General features: G+C 43.8%; 1 protein-coding gene across 12 annotated transcripts in view; it reads left to right on the forward strand.

Annotated features, from left to right (window-relative positions):
• The window catches only part of ST6GAL1 (ST6 beta-galactoside alpha-2,6-sialyltransferase 1), a 132,058-nt gene that overhangs the window by 38,106 nt on the left and 71,198 nt on the right, over nucleotides 1-22,754 (forward strand). Inside the window, exon 1 of one of the 12 annotated variants that reach the window (XM_017549564.2) lies at nucleotides 22,500-22,620. The exons of the other annotated variants lie outside the window; for them this stretch is intronic. The gene's annotated coding sequence lies outside the window, so the exon portion shown is untranslated. Of the gene's footprint in view, nucleotides 1-22,499; nucleotides 22,621-22,754 lie in introns of those variants that run through there. 12 annotated transcript variants of the gene reach the window in all.

Consider the following 22,754-nt stretch of genomic DNA (forward strand, 5'->3'; position numbering starts at 1 on the left):
GTGACTTTGGACACATTATTTTACCTCTCTCTGCCTCATTTCTGTATCTAAAATGGGGTGACAGCGATGTCTCCCTGTAATGCTGAAGTGAGGATTAAATCTGTTAATACTTGAAAAGTGCTAAGATCAGTGCCTGGCAAATAATTAGTACTCAATAACTGCTGTAAATGGGGGTTTACGTCTCACTTCCAGTGCTTTCTAGAGGCCCACTTTGGACAAATGGCTGACCGTTCTGGACTTCAGCTTCATCTATAAAATGGGATATGGCACCTGCTGTGGCAGCGTGTTAGGGGTTTACGTGAGAAAGTCCATTTCACACAGTGTCCTGCACATAAAGGGCCCTCTATAAATGTAATGAAAAACAAAACTCTTGGCTTTATTTTCTACTCTACAAGAGAGAGAGTTTTGTTGCCTTACATTGGTGTTGCAATTAGCTCTTAGATTTGACCATAGTTTTTCTTATGGTGTATTTTTAAGTCCCCACTCTAGATTTAAGGACATAATGAAACAAATGGAAGGCAAATCAACATTTTCATGTGTCTGAAACTTTTAATACAGTTTTGTTTTGGAGATGAATGAGCTCATAGTTCTGCAAAGAAGGGATGATATTTCATATACTTATTAGTTTAGTGATTTCCCTCCCACACTTAGTGTCAAAAGAAACTGTCAGGTTTATGGAAGCTATCAAGTGTTTCTTTAGGCTTAGCAACACAGATCGAAGTTGTCTACATGATAAGGTAAAAAATATATTCTTCAGGAAATGCAAAGAAATGATCAAAGAGGCCCTTGAGCACAGCTCATTCCCCTCCAAGTCTGTCCAACTTGCCCTCATCTTCTTGTCTGAGCTGAGACGTGTCTCCCCGGCAGCTTCCCTGAACCATCCAGCCTGGATGCTGGGTGCTCTGAATGGTGAGCCACTCTGCAGCTGTCATGTCCTTCTCCCTGCCTCTTTCTGGAGACAGGGGCATTTATGGAGTGCTGAGATGTTCAGGCCGGGTGTTAGGTCATGGGTGTTTGTTGGCTGAATGAACTTGTAAAAATCTTCCTGTGATGCTAGAAGTATGTATAATAGATGGATCTGCAAAGTCAAACAAGAAGAAGGTACCATTATCTGCTGAGGCTAAAAAAAAAAAGTGAACCTAGTCATCACGTCTGGAAAATGCCAAGGACTTTCCCTCATTTTTTACGTGGCCTTGCATTCTGTGAGGCATTGGCTGGGAGGTGTTGGTTCATTGTGGCTTTCTTGCCCCTAAGCAGTTTCTATCTGCCAACATCTCACCAATTCCTATCTGTGCCAAATTACCTTTGCCTAGGATTTGGGGTGAGGAAAGTTCTGTGACGTGTCTGTTCCTGTTTCGGGGTGAAATCTCAACTCAGAGCATATCATCAGAAAGACTTCTGAAATGGCCCTTGATTCAGATGATTCTGAATCAGTAGCATGCATGTGTGTGTGCATAATTACCCTTATCCAAAAAAATTCTGCATTATAATTCTTTAAAAGCATAGGTTCATAAATTATTAGAAAATATATTTTATGTATTATTTACAGTAGCAAAATATCCAGTGCAAGAAGCAAATTTAATTAAAGATAGGCAAGACTTTTTGCTGAAGACCATAAAACTTTAGTAGGAGAAATAAAACAATGGCTTATCCAATTATGGAAACTGAAAATTACCGAGATCTGCAGTTAGCAAGTTGGAGGCCCAGGAGAACCAATGCAGTTCGAGTCTGAGTCCAAAGGCCTGGGAACCAGGGAAAGCCAATGGCCTAGTTCTAGTGCAAATGCTAGTAGGCTTAAGGCCTAGAAAAAGCTGATGTTTCAGTCTGAGTCCAATGGCAGGAGAAAAAAAAAAAAAAACCCTAACCAAAACAACCACCACCACCACCCCAACAACCAACCATAACAACAACAATGCCCCAGCTCCAGGCGGTCAGACAGGAGGGGTTCCCCCTTAGCTGTGGGAGGCTCAGCCTGTTTTAATGCATTCAGGCTTTTAACTGATTGGATACAGTCCACTGTTAGAGAGGAGGCAATCTGCTGTACTCAGCCTACAGATTACAATGCTAATTTTATCCAAAACCACCTCATTGAAACACCCAGGATGTTTGACTAACTATCTGGGTACTCTGTGGCACAGTCAGGTTGACACATACAATCAGCCGGCACAATCTGGGGGGAAAGTGACATTTTAACAAAGTTGAATCTTTCAGTTTATAAACATGGTACGTGTTCCCATTTATTTAGATCTTTTATTTCTCTCACTAGTGTTTTGTAGTTTTCAGTGAAAAGTCCTGCCTATCTTTAATTAAATTTGCTTCTTGGCGCTTGATGTTTTGCTACTGTAAATAGTATATAAGATATATTTTTTAATAGTTTTGAAATTATGCTTTTAAAGAATTATAATACAGAATTTTTAGGAGATGGATAATTGAAAATCCACCAGATAGCAGTGAAGTTTAGGAACTACCATTCTGGACATAACCATAAATCATTAATAAAATATTCCTTACATCTCTGTGCTACTTTACTGTTGCCAAAACATTTTTTTTCTCTTTGGTACTTATAAGGATTCTTAGAAAGAGACAGAAGAGCTATTATTTCTACTTTCATAAAGGCAATGTGGCCTGAGGGATAGATATGGTTTGACTATATGTCCCCACCAAATCTCATGTTGAAATGTAACCCCCAGTATTGGAGGTGGGGCCTCCTGGGAGGTGTTTGGGTCATGGGGGTGGATCCCTCATGGCTTGGAGCTGTCCTCATCACAGTGAGTTCTCATGAGATCTGGTGGTTTAAAAGTGTGTGGCACCTCCCCTGCCACTGCCTCTTGCTTTTGCTTTCACCATGTGCCTGCTTCTGCTTCACCTTCTGCCATAAGTAAAAGCTCCCTGAGGTCTCCCCAGAAAGTGAGCAGATGCTGGCACCATGCTTGTATAGCCTGCAGAACTGTGAGCCAATTACATCTCTTTTCTCTATAAATTACCCAGCCTCAGGTATTTATAGCAATGCAAGAACAGACTAACACAGGGAGACTATCTAAAAGTCCTATGACTAGCAAGTGGCAGAGCCAGCCCCAGAACCCAGGACTTTTCCCAAGAGAGATGTCCTGCTTCTGCTACCAAAGTTATTTTGTAGAAAGATGGCCTTTTATAGTCATTACCAAGAACACACCTCCAGGGGCCCAGCTGTATGAAGAATCCCTGCCTATAGCCTCCATAGGCAGTATAGGAGGAAGGGAAGAAGACAGCAGAAGGAGCAGAGTGGACCCAGGTAACAATGTTAATACACTAGAGTCAGGAGCGAGCACAGTGTCCTGTAAGCCCATATAGCACTTTTGTGCTATTGAGAAAGGGTGCCCTTGGCAGGCATGGTCGCTCACACCTGTAATCTCAGCACTTTGGGAGGCCAAGGTGGGTGGATCACAAGGTCAGGAGATCCAGACCATCCTGGTCAACATGGTGAAACCCCATCTCTACTAAAAATACAAAAATTAGCTGGATGTGGTTGCACATACCTGCAATTCCAGCTACTCAGGAGGCTGAGGCAAGAGAATCGCTTGAACTTAGGAGTCGGAGTTTGCAGTGAGCCGAGATTGCGACACTGCACTCCAGCCGGATGACAGAGCGAGATTCCATCTCAAAAAAAAAAAAAAAAAAAAAAAAAGGGTGTTTTTCCAGCCAGAGCCAGATGCCATCATGCAGTGAACAACTTGTGCAGTCATATGTGACATCCCAGAGAGAAAACAACAAATACAGAAACCTTACTTAATCAGGAGTTGATTATTGATGAGGAAGCTAAATTGGTATTTTGTTTCTTTTCTTTAGAGAAATTCACCAAAAATACGTTCAAGATGATTCAAAGCTAAAAGAGAGAAAAAAAGTCTTTCTTTCCTCTTCCTTTTACAACTTTTCTATCTTCTATCCTTTCCCTTTCTCCTCTTCTTCCTTTCATTACTCAGCACTTATTGAGTGCCAGGTCGTGAAAATGCAGAGGTAAATGAGGTGGCATCTCTCCCTAGGAGCTTCTAAGTCTTACAAACGTTTATGACTGCCACCATCAATAAGAAGTACATTTTGTGGTATTAGAGTTATTGTTTTAGGTCTTTTTTAAAGGGTTACATATTGAAATGTTTATGAATGAAATGATGAGTTCAGGATTTGTTTCAAAATATAGGGGTATGGGTGCGAGTGGAGTATAAACAAAACAAGATTGACTATGAGTTGATAATATGGAAACTGGGTCATGGGTCTTTGGGGGTTCATTATCTGTTATCCATCTTTTGTTTGAAATGGTGTCTTATTCTGTTGCCCAGGCTGGAGTGCAATGGCACTATCTCAGCGATCTCAGCTCACAGCAACCTCCTTCTCCCAGGTTCAAGCGATTCTCCTGCCTCAACCTTCCAAGTAGCTGGGATTATAGGTGCGTGCCACCACGCCTGGCTAATTTTTCTATTTTTAGTAGAGGTGGGGTTTCACCAAGTTGGCCAGGCTGGTCTTGAACTCCTGACCTTATGATCCACCCACCTCAGCCCCCCAAAGTGATGGGATTACAGGCATAAGCCACTGCGCCCAGGCTATTACCCATCTTTCTAATGATTTATTTGAGAGAAAAAGTTTCTTGAAGCTCTACTTTCTCTTATTACATGCAATGAATTCTGATATTTAAAAATCTAGTTTATTGTCTTTTTAAAAACCTGGTCCTTGTGCCCTAAATTGTTTTTGAGACTCACTAATGTAAAATAATACATGTTTTGAAAAACACTGGTGTATTGAGGGAAAGAGGGACACATAACATAATTGATTACTCTACACCAGAAAGTGCTACTAGAAAGATGGTCAGAGGGCTGTGGGAGCGCACAGGAGGGAAAGACTGACCAACAGGGTCCTGGGGAGTCTGGAAAAGCCTACTGAAGCCCTTGGGTAATCTGCATGGAAGAGGAGACATATGCATCTTTGACAAGATGGTGGGGAGGGATATTAGACCTTGAGAATGAGGGAAGTGGTGCAGGTGGGAGGTGGAGAGATGGAGTTGGCCACCTGAATTCAGTATGACTGGAATGTGAGAGCTGTTAGGGAGTGGCAGGAAATGAGGTTACAGATAGCAGTAGCAGCAGCAAAAATCACAAGTCTTCTGGGACAGCCTAAGGAATTTAGATTTTATTCTGTTTCAGGGAACCATTGGAGGGTAAACTGAGAAATGACCCAGTTCCATTTGCCTCTTACAGAGATCATTCTGTCAGCTCTGTGTAGGCAGACCAGTCTCACTATGGGGTCATGATTTAGAACGTAAAACCTAGACCCAAAGGAGAGCCAGTGTGGAAGCCAGATCTAACCTACCTCTTACAATTATGCCCGCACTCTCATGTGACTTCTCAGATTCACACAGAGCGCAAATTGGGCCTTTTCAAGTATTTATCAAAACAAAAATTATGGTCACTTTTAGGACGCAGGAAGAGGTGGAAATAGAGCCAATTCCCTGTCTGCTCCTTTCCCCTTTTTCCTGCTTAAGGCTCTCTCATCTGTTGGAATCGGGTTTATAACATCAGGAAGAATCCACACCGAGACAATGGATCACTCAGCAAGGCTAGTTTACTTCTGCAGGAAGGGTGCAACTTGCTGGCAGTCTTGCCATGAGAGCACACTTGAACAAGGCAGACAGGGACATTTATAACTTTCATAACTTGACGCAATTGCCCTGCTGCTGTGTCCAGTTTCCATCGGCTGGAACAGGACCTCACATTCTATGCTTGACCCAATTGGCTAAAAACTTGGAAATTTCCTGAAGAGATAGCAGGAAAGAACAGGAGGAAGAAGACAAGGAAAAAGAGGAAGCTAGTCAGGAGAAGGTCAGGAGGGTTTCCAAATAAGGAGTAGCATGTGCCAGGGTTTGGAGCTTGCCCAGTCCTGTTCAGACACGCCGGAGAGAGTCAAGATGGCTGATTTAAGACATAGCTGATTTAGAGACTATATGTACATGGGCATATGTTTATGCTAATAGTGGATAATGGCCATAGAGCAAGAGATTGTAACTTCTTTTAATGTAGTCTGTGAGATAAACTTTGAGGAACTTTCCCATCTCTTACACATCTGTAGAGTAAAGTTATGGCAACCTGTGAGAGATTCATAATAGTCACAATGCGGCATTAGAAAAGGGGCTTTACAACCATTAACTCACTTCATCTTCATAATAATTCCATGTGGTAAGTGTTGTTAGTAGTTTTATTTCATAGATGAGGAAACTGAGGTATAAAGAAGTAAGTGACTTGTCTAAGGTCACACATCTAGCAATTAGCAGAGCTGGGATTGTGGCAGTCTGACTCCAAAGTCCACTCTCTTAACCACTGTTGTGCTTCTTGATTAACCTTGATTTCGTTCCAGTCATCTCGTTACGCTCAGATGTTTAAATAAAGAGTGGCCTACACCTGTAATCCCAGCACTTTGGGAGGCCGAGGTGGGTGGATCACCTGAGGTCAGGAGTTTGAGACCAGCCTGGCCAATATGGCAAAACGCCGTCTCTACTAAAAATACAAAAATTAGCCAGGCGTGGTGGTACACGCCTGTAATCCCAGCTACTCAGGAGGCTAAGGCGGGAGAATTGCTTGAACCCGGGAGGTGGAGGTTTCAGTGAGCTGAGATTGCACCACTGCACTCCAGCCTGGGTGACAGAGGGAGACTCCGTCTAAAAAACAAAAACAAAAAATAGTCATGAAAAAATCTGGCTTTAAGTTTTATACTCAAGATTGCCAGATCCCTTTCTTTCCTAATGAGAAGAAGAGGAAAGTTTTCTAGCTGGGACAAAAAGGATGGCTTCTTAGAAAAAAGTAATATTTTAGTGGAGCTTTGAGACATGGGTGACGTTTTGAGAAGTAAATTGCTGAAGAGGAAGAGTTGCTGGTACAGCCAAGGTGAAATAATCCAACCACAATTTCTACCAATGTTTACAACAAAAACTGGATAGAATGCAAAAAACTATATGAGAACTCTGAAAAGTCGTAGCAGGTAGACTGGGTAGTGGGTTCAAAACTTAAACAGCTACTCACACTGAACATGGAATTGCAGAATAAAGTGGAAAGCTAAGACTCCGAGATAACTCTGGCTCTCCAGCTGGGGGGAGGGGGCGGGGAGGAGAAGAGGGCGGGAAGGGGAAGGAGGTGGGGAGTGGGGAAGGGGAGGGTGTGAATCACTGGTGGCTGGAGAGTGTGAGGAAATTCTTGAGAAGGGAGAGCTGGAAAAAAGGATCCACTAATTGGAATGACAAAAGTCCTGAGCACACTACAAGGTGTGCATGCATGGAACAGACCCAGGAAGCACAGAAGAGGTTTTGAGAATCTAACTATGATATTAACAACCACTGGCTGGGCACAGTGGCTCATGCCTATAATCCCAGCACTTTTGGAGGCCGAGGTGGGTGAATCATCTAAGGTCAGGAGTTCGAGACCAGCCTGGCCAACATGGGGAAACTCTATCTCTAAAAAACAAACAAAAACAACCACCCAAGTCCCAGACAAACTCTTGAGTGGAACATGTGACAAATTGACTCAAATGGCATAGCAAAAGCTTTGAAAAACTGATCTGATACTGGAGCTAACATTCATAAAAAGCGAGATAGTACTTTCAGTTGGAACTTAAGTGGGTTAATTTCCTGGTAAAACAAATAAAAAAAAATCAACATTTTTCAGATGATTTTTAACAGGATCCAGAGTGTCACAACATAATATTAAAAATTCCAGGGTACAATTCAAATTTACTCAGTATCGAAATAATCAGAAAAATCTAAAAAGCACTCAAAGGAAAAGACAATCAATAGGCACTAACACTGAGATGACTTAGATGGTGAAATTATTAGACAATAACTTAAAGTAGGTATAACCATTTTTCACTCTTGAAATTAATGGAAAGATAGAAGTTCTCAGCAAAGAAATAGAAAATGCAGAATAACCAGATAGAAATTTTAAAACTGAAAAGATGATATGGGCTCAGTGGCAGAATAAATATGACAGAGAAAAGAGTCAGTAAACTTGAAGGTGGATCAATGGAAATTATATGCTGTGAAATATACATTATGAAACAAAAAATTGGAAAAAATAAAAAGCATCTCATGGTACTGTGGGATAATATCAATAGGCTGAAAATTCACGTTATTGGAGTTCCATCTCAGAAAGGTATAAAGAAAAATATTGGTGCAGTAAAACAATTTGAAGAAAGAATGGCTGAAATAGCTTCAAATTTAGAGAAAGACATATCTTTACAAATTGAAGGAGCTAAGTAATTTCAAACAGGATAAATTTAGTCACAACTCCTCAGCCACTTACCTCATAAGAAAACTTCTGGGAATCAGGATTAAAAAAAACATTAAGAATATGAAAGACACATTATACATAAGGAAGGAATCAAGAAAGAGAGAGAGAAAAAAGAGGAAAGGAAGGAAAGAAAAGACAGAAAAAGTAAGAAGGAAAAGAAAGAAAGAGAAAGAAAAAGAAAGAAAGAAAGAAACCTACTCAAATGATTGTCGATTTCTCATTCAAAACTGTGGTGGCCAAGGACAAAGACAGTGAAACTACATCTTTAGAATACTGGAAGGGGGAAAAAAACTTGTCAAGCCAGGATTTTATATCCAGAGAAAATATTCTTTGGGAATGAACAAAATAAAGATATTTTCAGGTGATGGAATACCAAGAGACTTCATTTCTAGGAGACCTGCTCTTAAAGAAATATTAATGGAAGTTTTTCAGCCAGAAGGGAAGCTGTACTAGAGGAAAAGTTAAATCCTGAGGAGCAACAGAAGAGCAGGAGAAATAATAAATATCTAATATATTCCCCTTGATAAAAATGCACACACACATACACACACGCACACACACACACTGGGCATGGTGGCTCACACTGCATTCCCAGCACTTTGGGAGGCTGAGACAGGTGGATCGTGATATCAGGAGATTGAGACCATCCTGGCCAACATGGTGAAACCCTGTCTCTACTAATACAAAAAAATTAACTGGGCGTGGTGACGTGCACTTGTAATCTCAGTTCCTCGGGAGGCTGACGCAGGACAGTAGCTTGAATCAGGCAATGGGAGGTTGCAGTGAGCTGAGATTGTGCCGCTACATTTCAGCCTGGCAAGAGAGTGAGACTCCATCTCAAAAAAAAAAAATACACATACACAAGCATAAATCTCATGACACTGGGAACTACAAACTACTGGCAATATTTAGGTTGATGTCCTTCAAGTTGTTTTTTGTTCTGTGAATAAGCATATCTCTCTCTTTCTTTTTTAGTTTTTCTCTCTCTCTGAAGCAGTGGGAGAAAAAACATTTTCTTCCCTTCATGTGGACATTTTATAACATATTTAAATACTCCTTTTTGTTGGGATTTGAGCTTGTTTCAGGTTATGCATGGACGGAAGTGAAACTATAGTCTTTGGCAGTTTCTCTGATTATTTCTTTTTTGGAGATAGAATTACTGAGTTAAAAGAGGATGGACATTTTTAATGCTTTGATACCATTTGTTAGATTGCCTGCCCTCCCTCCCTTCTTTTCTTCTTTCCTTCCTTACCTCCCCCTTTCTTCCTCCCTTTTTTCTTTCAACTAAGATTATACAGTATATACTGTTTTATTATATTCTTTATTTATTCATATTACATTGTGAGCCTTTTCATGTTTTGTTAAAAAGTCAATTGAACTGTGAAGTAATAGACATTTATAGAGAAAATGCCTGGGGCACAATGGCCAATCTGAAAATGATAGCTTTTGTTGTTCTTGGGAAGCTGAGGCTCAGGATGTGAAACAGCTTCTCACTCTTTTTCTCAGAGGCGGCAAGGAGTTCAGAGCTGGTTCCTTCATACAGGGAAGGCCCCTTGCAGGAATTGCTGCTGGTGCCCTAGTCATAGCTTCTTTACCTTTGATTCTTCCAGCCTCCCAGTTCTGCAGTCTTTCATTCTCTGCTGGGCATCAAGGCAGCCATCACAGGCCAGGAAATTCATCTTAGGCAATTGGGTGATCTTAGGGAACAAATTCAAATTGGTAATGGTGTTTATTTGATTCAGTGAAATGCACCTTGCAGTACTTGATTCAGAGGACTGGGTTGAATTTCAGGAGGGTTTGTCTGACACTGTCTCATCTTACTCTCGGAGCAGGATTCAGACCTGGAATGCTCTCTTTCCAGGGCAGCCTAGCCAAGCTATGGTCTCTGCTTCAATTTATTGCCCTTTCCCCAGGCCTCTCGTCTTCCTCCCCACTCACTCTTTGCCCAGGGTCTGGTCCTCTATGTTAGATATGCTCTTGCTACACGCATGCCACCTCTTCAGATGGTTGAGAGCAGCCAGAACAGAAAAGGGAACTGTGGCTCTCAATAACCTGTCTGCTCACAGACCATGAGAGAAGCAAAAGTGTTTTGTCTGTATTTACTGCTTTTTGTTTGTTTGTTTGTTTGTTTTGTTTTTTGAGACAGGATCTCGCTCTGTTGCCCAGGCTGAAGTACAGTGGTGCAATCTTGGCTCACTGTAAACTCCACCTCCTGGGCTCAAGTGATTCTCATACCTCAGCCTCCCGAGCAGCTGGTATTACAGGTGCCCACCATGACAGCCAGCTAATTTTTATATTTTTAGTAGAGATGGGGTTTCACCATGTTGGTCAGGCTGGTCTCGAACTCCTGACCTCAAGTGATCTGCCCACCTTGGCATCCCAAAGTGCTGAAATTACAGGCTTGAGCCACTGCGCCTGGCCTGTATTTACTGCATTTTGATTGGTGGGAGAAAAGGGTGCACTTTTTAGGTTATTTGAACCCCAAGCAAGTAGTCCTCCTGGGCCCAGGCTCACAGATGAGGCCAGAAAACCCCACCACACTCTCTCAGCCATGAGCAAGGGTGCTGCCGATTGGGCACAGAGGCATTTCTCCTGAAATCAAGACTGGGTGCCAGGCTGTAGGGCTGCCAGCCTGCCCATGGTTTCTCTCCAAGACCATCTCACCGATCTTGCATTTTCTTCCCTGAGCACATTTCAGTGCAAGAGGTCTAAGCATGAGAGTGAGAGGTGCAGTAAATTTGACCTATTTTCCAAATGGAGGGAAAATCCAGAGAAGTCAGCAGGCTTCATTGTGAGGAGTCGTGTTGACCAGCGTTTCCTGTTTCGGTGGTGAGTGCCTGCTCTGTGGAAATGAAAGCAAACCTCCTCCACCAGGTGGGGGCTGCAGAGGGCTGGCAGGGGTGAGGTGGAAGGGCTTGGGGAGAATTTAACAATGTTGTGTTTTCATCTTGATGATCACACAGAAATGATTCTGTACCAGTTACAATTACTTCAGTTCATAAGTGGAGGAGATCTTTCGTGTCTTAAGTGTTTCTTGAACACTGTTCCTTTTTCTTCTTTAAAATGGCAGCATACTTAATATATAAGCCTATTTCCGATGGCTCTATAGAAGTGATGAGGTAACCGCACTGTCTAAAGAGACTTAAAATAACAGACATTTCCTCTGCAGTTTAAAGGCTCCTCCCATCTTACTTCCTTGCGCTTTGCCACAACTCTGTGAAATGTGGACTATTAAGTCTTTTTTTTTTTTTTTTTGCTCGTGAGGAAACAGAAACTCAGAGAGGATAAGTGACTTTTCTGAGGACACACAGTTATTTGGTTGGAGAGTCGGAGGACCTCACATCTGTGCCCCAGTTTCAGGCTTTTTCTATTAGTTCAGTCTTCACAGTGAGAACCCCTTGACCTACCTCCCGTGAAGGTCCCACATTCCTATTCTCTTTGCTGTGGAGCAGTGTTTGAAACAGTTAACACTAAAAGGGGTAAATATTGTTTTGTTCTGTGTTTGTTTTTGTTTTTGAGACAGGGTCTTTCTTTGTCACCCAGCCTGGAGTGCAATGGCGCAATCTCGGCTCACGGTAACCTCCACCTCCGGGGTTCAAGCGATTCTCATGCCTCAGCCTCCTGAGTAGCTAGGACAACAGGCATGTGCCACCACACCTGGCTAATTTTTGTATTTTTAGTAGAGACGGGGTTTCACCATGTTGGCCAGGCTGGTCTCTAACTCCCGACCTCAGGTGATCCACCCTCCTTGGCCTCCCAAAGTGCTGGGATTATAGGCATGAGCCACCGCACCCAGCTGCAAATACTGGTTTTGTTGAGATGAACATCAAGGCCACGTGTTTAGCCAAAGGTAAATACCGATTCATGACACTCCCAGAAATTTCACCTCATCCTTGAAAATGAAGACCTTCTACACCCAACAGCAGTCAAGCTGGGCCCCAGCCTTCGGTCCTTCCTCCCCTGCTTCCTGCCAGGCCTAGGCTTACCAGCTTCCATTTATTAAGCACCTGGCATGTGCCAGGCACTGCACAGTCCTTACTTCTAACCCTCACTGCAGTCCTGTGAAGCAGGTGGTTGTATACACATTTTACAGATGAGGAAACTGAGACCCCAACTGTTTTGTAATTTGCCCAAAATTGCAGGCTGATTAATAATAAAGCTGGGATCCACATCTAGATTTATCTGACACCAAGCCTTGGTTCAAATGAAATTTAGCACCATTCTTCCAAACTGAGCCTTGTCTGAGGGACTTTCCCCTTCTCGGTCTTGGTCCTTGGTCCCCTTTAGTTTTTTCTGGGCCCACTGCTCTGAGCTCCCAGTTACCAGCCTCTTGATTGAATTGATTGGCCTGGACAATGTAGTCAAAACAGGCAAGTTCACGGCTCTGCCTTTCCCAGGCCAGCACTGGGGTGGGGTGTGGGGAGCGGGGGCAGCCCTCTTCCTTCTTTGGGTCTCCCTCTTCCATCTCCATCTTCCTAAGTCACATTCTGTGCTTGGTCAGCATGCAGGAGTTGGAGCTTTTTGGAGGACTTGCTTTCGGGTTGTGGGGCAGGAAGTGCACTGGCATGATAGCCATACATTCCTGGGCAGTTCATCCGGCCTCTCCCAGCTGCGGTTCCTTCATCTATAAAATGTTGACACAGTGTGTCAGAATGTTGATATTCGTGAGTGATTTTTCCTGAGATCCTTGCCAATTTTCAGATCAACATCCTTATGGTCATTGTGGCCAGGATCTCATTTACTGTGTACAGTAGCCTAAGAGGAAGCATTTTTTTCTTGCTTGACAGATGACAAAATCATGTACACACCACCGGGCACATAACTCCCCCTTATACCATTAAGTGCAACCAAGCCAAATTGAAAATCCAAGTGATTTCTGTTCCTTATGGTTTCCATAAATAAAAGGCAGTAGGAATTTCCAATTCATCACTGAGTGTAAACTCTCCTTAACATGGACTAGCACTTTTGTTTCTCTGGGAGCTATAATTCACAAGCCAACAGTTATTTCTGTCACTTCCTAATACATGGAGGGTACAGTGTCCCCTGCACCGTGGGTTCCAGCCTGAGTGTGAGCTCTCTTACATAAGAAGGGACTGGCCCTTGTCAGCTTCTTACTGCACACACTTTGTAATTACTCCTCAGCAGACTCAGGCTGTTTTGTGTCTAGGGTCTTTAGAGTTGCTCTAAAAAGTAAAAATCCCAAATGTTGATTCTATAAATGCCAAGGGTCAATTGTAATATTAGCAATGATCCAGGGCTGCTGGAGGATTCAATGAGATAAAATGCAAAGTGTCCAGCATCCTAAGTGTGCTCTGGGCTTGGGACCTTCCTTGTTCACTGAAATCCTTTGCTTCCAGGGTTAGGTGGGCATGGCTGTGGCTGAAAGAGTCACAAGTCAAACAAGATGATTGTCTTAGTATAGGCATGAGTGCAGTTTTTCCTGGGTGCAGCGGCTCATGCCTGTAATCCCAGCCCTTTGGGAGGCTGAGGTGGGCAGACTGCTTGAGCCCAGGAGTTCAAGACCAGCCTGGGCAATGTGGTGAAACCATGTTTCTACAGAATATACAAAAATTAGCTGGGTATGATGGTGCGTGCCTGGAGTTCCCAGCTACTCGGGAGGCTGAAGTTGGAGAATTGATTGAGCCTGGGATGTCGAGGCAGCAATGAGCTGTGATTGAGCCGCTGCACTCCAGTCTGAGTGACAGAGTGACAACTCGTCTCAGGAAAAAAACAAAAAAGTCTTGGATTCAGACAGTTCTGGGTTCAAACGTTGGCCCTGCCATTTATTAGCAAAAATCCTTTCACTTCTTTGAGATTCGGCTTGCTTATCTGTGAGATGAAAAGGATAACATGGTGCTGGCCTTGGAGGACTGTGGTGAGATTGAATGAGCTGTTGGATGTCCAGGGCTGGCACAGTGCCTGGCACGTGTGAACCCCCCAGGAGGCAGTCACAATCACTTTCCTCTCTTCCTTTCTTTCTGCATGGAGTCACAGACCCAGTGGGTGATTCATGTTTGTCGATGATTTCATTTCCTCTCTAAAACCATTTTCTTGTTTACAAACTAACCGTCTTCCACCCCAACATACACCACAGCCCCTGCAGTGGATGCCAGCCAGACATTCTGTTCATCAAGCACCACTTGTATCTCCTGTGCTTGGCAGTGCTAAAAAGGAGACAGAAAAGGGATATAATCTTACTTTTCTGATTGGGAAAACAAGATTCCCACACGCAGGACCTGCAGAAGCGTGCAGGAGTGCAGGAGAGTGTGTGAGCATGTCAAGGGTGTGAGTAGAAGTCTACACTGGTAGAGAACTCCTCACTGGAGGGTCTGAGAAGCTTCCTCCAGGGACATGGGCTGGAGCTGGGGCTGCCTTTGGGGCCCTACACTGAAGCAAAAGAGTAATGCGGGGAGGCAGTTTGGGTTTGAGATGAACCATTGAGCGATGACTTTTGTGGATCTGCCCCCCAGAGACAAATGCCCAAACATTGGTCAACGTGCTCCATTAAGCACCCAGAAAGTACAGATATAAAACGTTCTTCATGTGTGGTGAGGAGGGAAGCAAATGTCCCAGAAAACTAGCCCCTGCCTCCCAGGAGGCAAAGACATGGGCCAAAGTCAGAAGCCGAGTTCTGGCCTTTGCCTGGGATTGCTCGGAGTGTAGCAGTCTCTTTGCCCAACAGCTTGATCCGCAGCCATGTTGCTGCCTCTTCATTTGGTGACCAAAGACAGGACTAGATCACCATGTGGGGAGGAGGGAGAAGTGAAAGGCCCACCTTGATGCAAGGGCTCTGAGCTCTTTTCCAGCAGTGCTGACTCACCTTGGCCTACTAATCAATGTGAATTCTACAGAGGAGGTGATCCCCTTTGAGTCCAGCAGGACAGAGTTGATGACCACAGTGTAGCCTGAAATTCCTGGGGGCCTGGATTGAAGGAGTGGCCCTGCCATTTCCTCAGTAACTATGGGCTGTTATCGGGCAGCAGACTTCTGGGTGTGGAGGAGTCTGGGTGAACTGGACACTTTAAATGCTTGAGTCATGTGTTGGCTCACTAACTGTGTTCACTCTAGGCTGAACTGGTGTTGCTCCTCCCTTCCCAGGAAAGGCCTGGTCTCTCTCTCATTCTAGCCAAGGCCACCCTCTTGTGAACTTTCACATTCTTCAAAACTCTTTTGTTGTTTATTGGTCCAGATCAATTAACTCAGAAGCTACTGAGGATAATATCAGGCATCTGTATTTTGAAAATGCTTCCTAGGTGATATTAATGCTCAGGCAAGGTAGAGCAACGACGTTCTAAGTGGTTTCCTTCACCTATGCTACTCAATCTTTATGGCTATGAGATTAGGGGTTGAGAGGGCAGGGGAGGGTTTCGCCAAGGGCCTTGAAGCTCTCAGGATAGACTGGAACAACTGTTTTCTCCTCCACGTTCCCTTCGCCTTTGTCTTTGCAGGGGGCCCATTTGGCCTTGGACTGGTTCTAGCAAATATATGTTTGTTTTGATGAGAGAGTTAAACAGTTGTTGCCTTGGTGACTTTAAGGAGAGGTAGTTGCACTTCAGTGATTCTGGCAATTAGAAAATGTCAAGGAACACTGGCCCAGACTTCCTCCTGCTGATATTGGTAAAACTAAAACTACGATGGCCATGGATGGGAAGAACGGCTGCCTGGCACCATCCCCAGCCCTGGAATTCCTTGAGGAAATGATGTTTAAGAAGACATGAGTAGACGTCGTTCTCACTAAAGACACAGTTAAAATGGAGTCTGAAAAGGTTGTCAGACCCACGTTAGTAGGATTTCAGAGCAAATCCTTAATCTGTGGTATTTCAGTAGAAATCTTTGCCTCCTGTTTTATTGCCATTTGGTTCTCCTTTGCAATTTAGCGTGTGAGAATTCTGGGCAGCCTGATTCTCTGCCCATCTTTGACAGCTCTGCTGCTGTGTCTCGGGGGAGGCAGGTTTCTGAAGTAACTGCTGCCCTGCCTTTGCCTGGTGAGTGCTGAGACGGAGAGGCGGGCTGGTATCTGTTTGATCCAGCAGTCCAGGAAAATTGTGGTTTTACATTGTTTTTCTCCTGATTTCTAAACACTTGAAACCAGATTCTTCTGGAGAAACATAGAATGCCTTTATTCTGCCTAGTTGGGGGCTGTTGGGGGTAGTTTTCCTAAGCACCCTTCTGTGTCTAGCCAACCTGTAGAACTTGTTTTTTTGGGAGGTAAATTAGTCAGAGTCCTTTAGAGAGACAGAACTAACATGATAGGTGTTATACATAAGAGGGAGTTTATTAAGGAGTATTGACTCATGCGATCACTAGGTGAGGTCCCACAACAGTCCATCTACAGGCTAAGAAGCAGGGAAGCCAGTCCAAGTCCCAAAGCTGAAGAACTTGGAGTCCGACGTTCAAGGGCAGGAAGCATCCAGCATGGGAGAAAGATGTAGCCTGGGAAGCTAAGCCAGTCTAGTTTTTTCACATTCTTCTGCCTGCTTTTTATTCTGGCTGCACTAGCAGCTGATTAGATGGTGCCCACCCAGATTAAGGGTAGGTCTACCTTTCCTAGCTCACTGACTCAAATTTTAATCTCCTTTGGCAACACCCTCACAAACACACCCAGGATCAATACTTTGCATCCTTCAATCCAATCAAGTTGACACTCAGTATTAGCCATCAGAGGGGGTATGCTAAGCAAGAATTGTGTCTATGGCTGTAATCAAAAAATTATGATTGTAGGCTACACAAACCAGAGTCCCTTGTCCAGGGTCTCCAGACACTTGAGTATCTCAAAAAGCCAGATGGGAGAAGCATGTTCACCACAGCAAACCTGCGTAGCCAGCAAAATCAAGTTTCTTTGTTTTCTGCTAGACTTTTATCAACTGACTGTGGTAGTCATGGCATGACAATCTCATGCCCTTCAGAACCTCTGATTGGCAAGAGTGTCTTTGTTCATTTGATGACAAACAAGAATGCAAATTTTAAATTAAAGTTAGTTGACAACATCTTTCAAAATCTTGGAATCATGTCGGGGGAAAAATACAAGAGGTATTATTTGATGTGGAAGAATTTAGGTGCTCTTGGCCTTGATTCAGTCAGGGTGTGCGTCTGTTATTTCACTGGGCTTGTGAAATATTGGGATGAGGAGATACGAAAAATCTATAGCTGAACATTCTAATGATGTTTTTAGACCGTAGAAATAAATATTCAGAAAGTATCTAGTGAGTAGCTCTACAGGTTAATGCTAGCTGCTAGAGCAAATGAACTCTTAACTATCTTGGCCCAGAAGTGACAAATGTTATTTTTGCTCACAGTTCTTTGCCAGTGACTAGTAAAATGATCCGTCTACATGCTGTGTGTGTTTGTGTATGTGTAAAATGCAGTCCCTCTCTGGGCAGTAATTTACAGCAATGACTCCATATGGCAGAAGGAGCAAACTTTTGATGGGGCAGCTAGCTATACCTGATATGAGGAAAGGGCATTAAGTGACAGATCAGGTGACACACATTAAGAATCTAAGCTCTTAGAGAAATGAGAGAGGGTTTCTGGTGGCCAGGACACATGGAGCCCCTCTCGGAGGCACTATGGCTAGTGGAGGTGCCCTCTGGGGACAGCAGGGTGTCAAACGCTCTAAGTCTAAGCAGAAAGTTTGGGTTCTAAGGTCCAGATGAGGGTGAGGTTTGCGCATTGAAGATGAAGGAGATGAAGATCAGGGCAGAGTAAATAGGTGTCACCAGGAGGTCAGTATAATGATTAGCAACTGTAGTTGATGTGGTAAAGCAGAGAGGTTTGCAGTAGCCCTTGGAAAGGCCTGAGTAGAGGGACATAGGATGAAAGGCATGACCCGTTTGTCCTTTGTCTGTCGGTTAGAATAATCTGGTCACACCCTGGTTTGACCATTTACAATGACATCTTGAGCGAATGACTTAAACTCCCCGAGTTTCAATTTCTTTGTTTAAAAAAGGGGATTGTTAATACCCTACCACACAGGGTGGTGGTAAGGATTAAGTTTGGTAACAGCTATAAGATGTTAGCACCCAGCAGGAGCTCAGGACTGGGACCCTGCGCCGTTCTCACCTGGATTATTGCAAAGGTCTTCTTTTCACCTTTCAGGACCTACTGCTTTTCACAGTTGATTCTCAGGGCAGCATTCGTGATGCTTTTCAAACATATATCAGCCAAGTCTTACTCAGATGAAAGTTAAAATTCCTACACCTGTGTAAGGCCCCACGTGATCTGGCTGCCCCTGTGTAGGTGTCTTGCTGTTTCCTCTGCCTGCAACCCTCTTTTCTCAGAAATCTCCATGGTTGTCTCCCTCATCTCTGTTAACAGAAAAGCCAAAAATCTGTAAAATATTTTAGAGAAGTTTATCCTGAGGCCATAATGAGTTACTGTAGCCTACAGAAAGCACAAACCCAAGAAGCCTTGAGTAAGTGGTGCTGAGGTGGTTGGGTCCCCGTGCGGTTTTATAGATTTTAGGGAGACAGGCATTACAGGCAAAGATGGAAATCAATACCTGGAAAGTAATTGTTAGTTCTGCTAAAAACATATGAGACCCCTGAAAGTGGGGGAGGGGCGTGGTATTCTGATGTATGTATTGGTTTTCATACATGGTTCCTGGGTCATAACCCCATTCCCCGTGCTACAGTCTTGCTATAATGTTGGGGTTTTTAGGCTTCTAGGGCAGTCCTCAAGAAACAATCTCTCTCCTGCCTTCCTTTCCCTTGCCCCAAGGCACGATTCTAATGTTTCCTGGCCTGACTGTGGGCCTTAAGAACTTCCCACGAGGCTGGGCGCAGTAGCTCATGCTTGTAAACCCAGCCGTTTGGGAGGCCGAGGTGGGTGGATCACTTGAAGTCAGGAGTTCAAGACCAGCCTGACCGACATGGTGAAATCCTGTCTCTCCTAAAAACAGAAAAATTATCCGGGTGTGATGGTGGGCACTTGTAATCCCAGCTACTCGGAGGCTGAGGCAGGAAGAATTGGTTGAACCCGGGAGGTGGAGGTTGCAGTGAACCAAGATTGTGCCATTGCATTCCAACCTGGGCAACAGAGCGAGACTCTGTTTAGAAAAAAAAACCTTCCAATGAGAGGCTCCCACCCTATAGCCTGGGGGAAGGCGTGCTGACGTCAAGAAGCTTCTATAAAAACCCAAGACAGGGTTTGGTGAGCTTTCCGATAGCTGAACTGGAGGAGGTTCCTGGAGGGCTGCACAACCAGGGAGAGCATGGAAGCTCTGCCTCCCTTCCCGCATGCCTTGCTCTACGCATCTCTTCATCTGTATGCTCTGCAGCATCCTTTGTCATAAACCAGTAAATGTAAGTAGGCATTTCTCTGAGTTCTATGAGCTGCTCCAGCAAATTAATTGAACCCACAGAGAGGGGGAACCCCAATTGAAGCTGGTTGATCAGACGTTCTGGAGGCCTGGACTTGTCACTGGTGGAGCAGGGGATGTCTTGGACCCTAAGCCCTCAATCTGTGGGATCTGACACTATTTCCAGGTAGATAGTATTGGAACTGAATTGGAGGACACCAAGCTGGTGTTGCTGCTTGGTGTGTGGGGGAAAAGAGTCCCATACATACGGTCACATAAGTCATCTTCTGTGTTGATTTTGTGGTTCGAGAACAGAGAAAAGATGGTTAGAGAGAGTTTTTCCCTACACAGGAGTTTGGGGTTGAGGGTTTGGGGAGGGCTGAGGGCACCTTACAAGTCATAGGTGCATTTTAGGGACTCTATCTGACAGTAGCTGAGAGAGTTAAGCTATTGTCTACTGACTTGAAGTCTGCAGGAAGAAGTATCTGAGTTAAGATAAGGAGGCTGTGAGGGCCAAGGTCCTTCGCTGGGTGGTTGAAGCCTCATAGATAGCAGCCCTCAGGGTGCACAGTGATTGTCTCTTCTCAGACCTTTAGTTGTCTGATGCTCAGTTAATTTCTCCTAGATCTGGGAAAGACCTAGCAAGGGAAGGCATTAATATAGATTCTCTAGAGATGCAGGTTTCCCTCACCAAAGATGGCTTTGCAGTCTGAAGGTTCTGTGGCAGCCATTTCCAAGTATGTCAAAAAAATGTATTTGGGGGTAAAATATTTTAATTTCCTTCAGAGTCAGTGATCTGTCATGTGATACTATACCAGAGTCAGGTTGGAAATTAAGCTGCAGTATACTGGGTTAATTAAAAACCCCCATTTAACGAGACTTTACTGCTTATAGGGTATGACTGAATCTTGGGCTTTCATGGCCTCAGGTATTGTGTATCATTTGGTATCTTCTTGCCACAAACGGTCTGTTTTGTCAGTCTTATGATCTCTATTCTAACTTGAATGCTGGTCAGTGATGCCTAAACCCCAAAGGGATGGATATGATGAGGGTGTAACTTCTCTTCTGATCATGGCTGAGAATTCCATTTTTCAGGTTTCTTGGGGATGCCTGTGGCCAAATAGGAGTCCATTCACTTGGTTGGTGGGGGGCTTAGGATTTTATTTTATTTTATTTTATTTTTTTGAGATGGAGCTTTGCTCTTGTTGCCCAGCCTGCACTGCAATGGCACGATCTCGGCTCACTGCAACCTCCGCCTCCCGGGTTCAAGAGATTCTCCTGCCTCAGCCTCCCAAGTAGCTGGGATTATAGGTGCCCGCCACCACACCTGTCTAATTTTGTATTTTTAGTAGAGATGAGTTTTCTCCATGTTGGTCAGGCTGGTCTTGAACTCCCGACCTCAGGTGATCCATCTGCCTCTGCCTCCTAAACTGCTGGGATTACAGGCATGAGTCACTGCGGTCTGCCCAGGATTTTGTTTTTGGTTTACATCTCCTTCCAACTTTTGCTCAAATGTCTTCTCAGTGAGGCTTTCTCTGACCATCTGATTTAAATCTCCACCTCACCCACCCAAGCTGTCCCTATCCCTCTTCCCTACTTTAACTGTCTGCGTATCAGTTATCTCCTTGCAAAGCACCACATAATTTATGTTGTTTGCCTCGTTTATTTATCCTCACTAGAGGGTGAGTGCTGGAGGGGTTAGGGATTTCTGGCTTGTTTCTCTACTGCTGTATCTGCAGTCTGGTTCACAGTAGGCAGTCAGCATTTGCTGAATGAATGAACCTATCCGATGAGTATTGGTGTATGTTTTCTCACAGGCCCTGGGGCCACCACAAAGTAGAACTCAGCCTTCCCTGTTCATTTCCTCACCTCCAACTCCCTTAGACTGCCAAGACTTAGATCCTTTTGAGTATATATATGTTTTCTACATAAACATGTTTTTATATATATGTATTTTTCTATGTAAACATATGTTTTCTATATATACATAAGTTTTATACGTACATATATGTTATATATATACATAATATGTTTTATATATACACATATATATATTGCATATATGTATATATTAAAAAAAAACCTGGGAGAAACATTGAATTTGAAACCACCAAATCTCAGCAAGCCTTGAAATCTAACACTCAGTTTAAGAAAACACAGAGCAAAGAGGAGAACATTGAATGCCACCGTGAAGAAGTCATGGGCCAGGCTCAGAACATAAGCCATTCCACAGGAGAAATGACAGTTTTCTCAACAAATATATGTCATGGAAGAGAAAACATAAGGGAGCAAGGAACTATTACAGATAGGAAAGAATTGAAAATGGCATATCATCCAAACAAACTGTGCCGTCCTTGATTGGATCCTCTTTCGAGCAGGTTAGTGTAAAAGGCATTATTGAGAGAATTGGTAAAAATTTAAAAGTGGATTGGAGATTAGGGGATAATGGCATTGTGGTCATATTTAATTATTATATATATTCATATATTCTCTGGCAGAACCTGGTGTGTGTGTATATGTGTGTGTTTGCATGTGTGTGTCTGTCTGTGTGCGTGTGTCTCATAGTATAGAGAATTTGAGGGTCTACGTTCTCAATTCTTCCAGGGGTGGTACATAGCTAATTCTAGATGCCAGGGGAGTAAGTTATTTCTTTGCATGCAATGGAGGTCTTAGAACATTTAGACTTAATTTTTTGTTGGCTCGCCAGTTGTAAAAAGCTGGTAGAAGGAAACTGGTATGAAGTCTGGCATTTGCTTTAAATTACTCCAGGCAAAAAAGGAAGCCGTGTAGTAAAGATTAGGAGGAGGTGAGACAGTTCTTCTTTCTGAGGAGGTGACAGGCCCATGTGCTGTTTTCTCTGCCTCTCTGTAGCACAGGGGTGGGGTGTAGTGTAGGGGTGTGGAGGAAAGAGTGGGTGGCTATGTAGCTGGGGAAGGGTGCAGTGTTTTTACCGTTCTCATATAGGCCCTTTCTGTGCTCTCCTCTGCTCAACGCTCATTTACCAAGCGGAGTGCAGACTGTGTGGTAAGCATATGAGAGATGCCTGCTGGGGCTGGGCTCATAGTGGGGAGTGGGCATTATATAGAAGGGGAACTCATGGGACATGAAAGACCTACTTTTTGCCAGGTACCTGTCAAATAGGAAGGCAAATATTTCTG

The sequence above is a fragment of the Cebus imitator genome, unplaced genomic scaffold, assembly GCF_001604975.1.
Source record: "Cebus imitator isolate Cc_AM_T3 unplaced genomic scaffold, Cebus_imitator-1.0 Scaffold220, whole genome shotgun sequence".
Taxonomy (NCBI): domain Eukaryota; kingdom Metazoa; phylum Chordata; class Mammalia; order Primates; family Cebidae; genus Cebus; species Cebus imitator.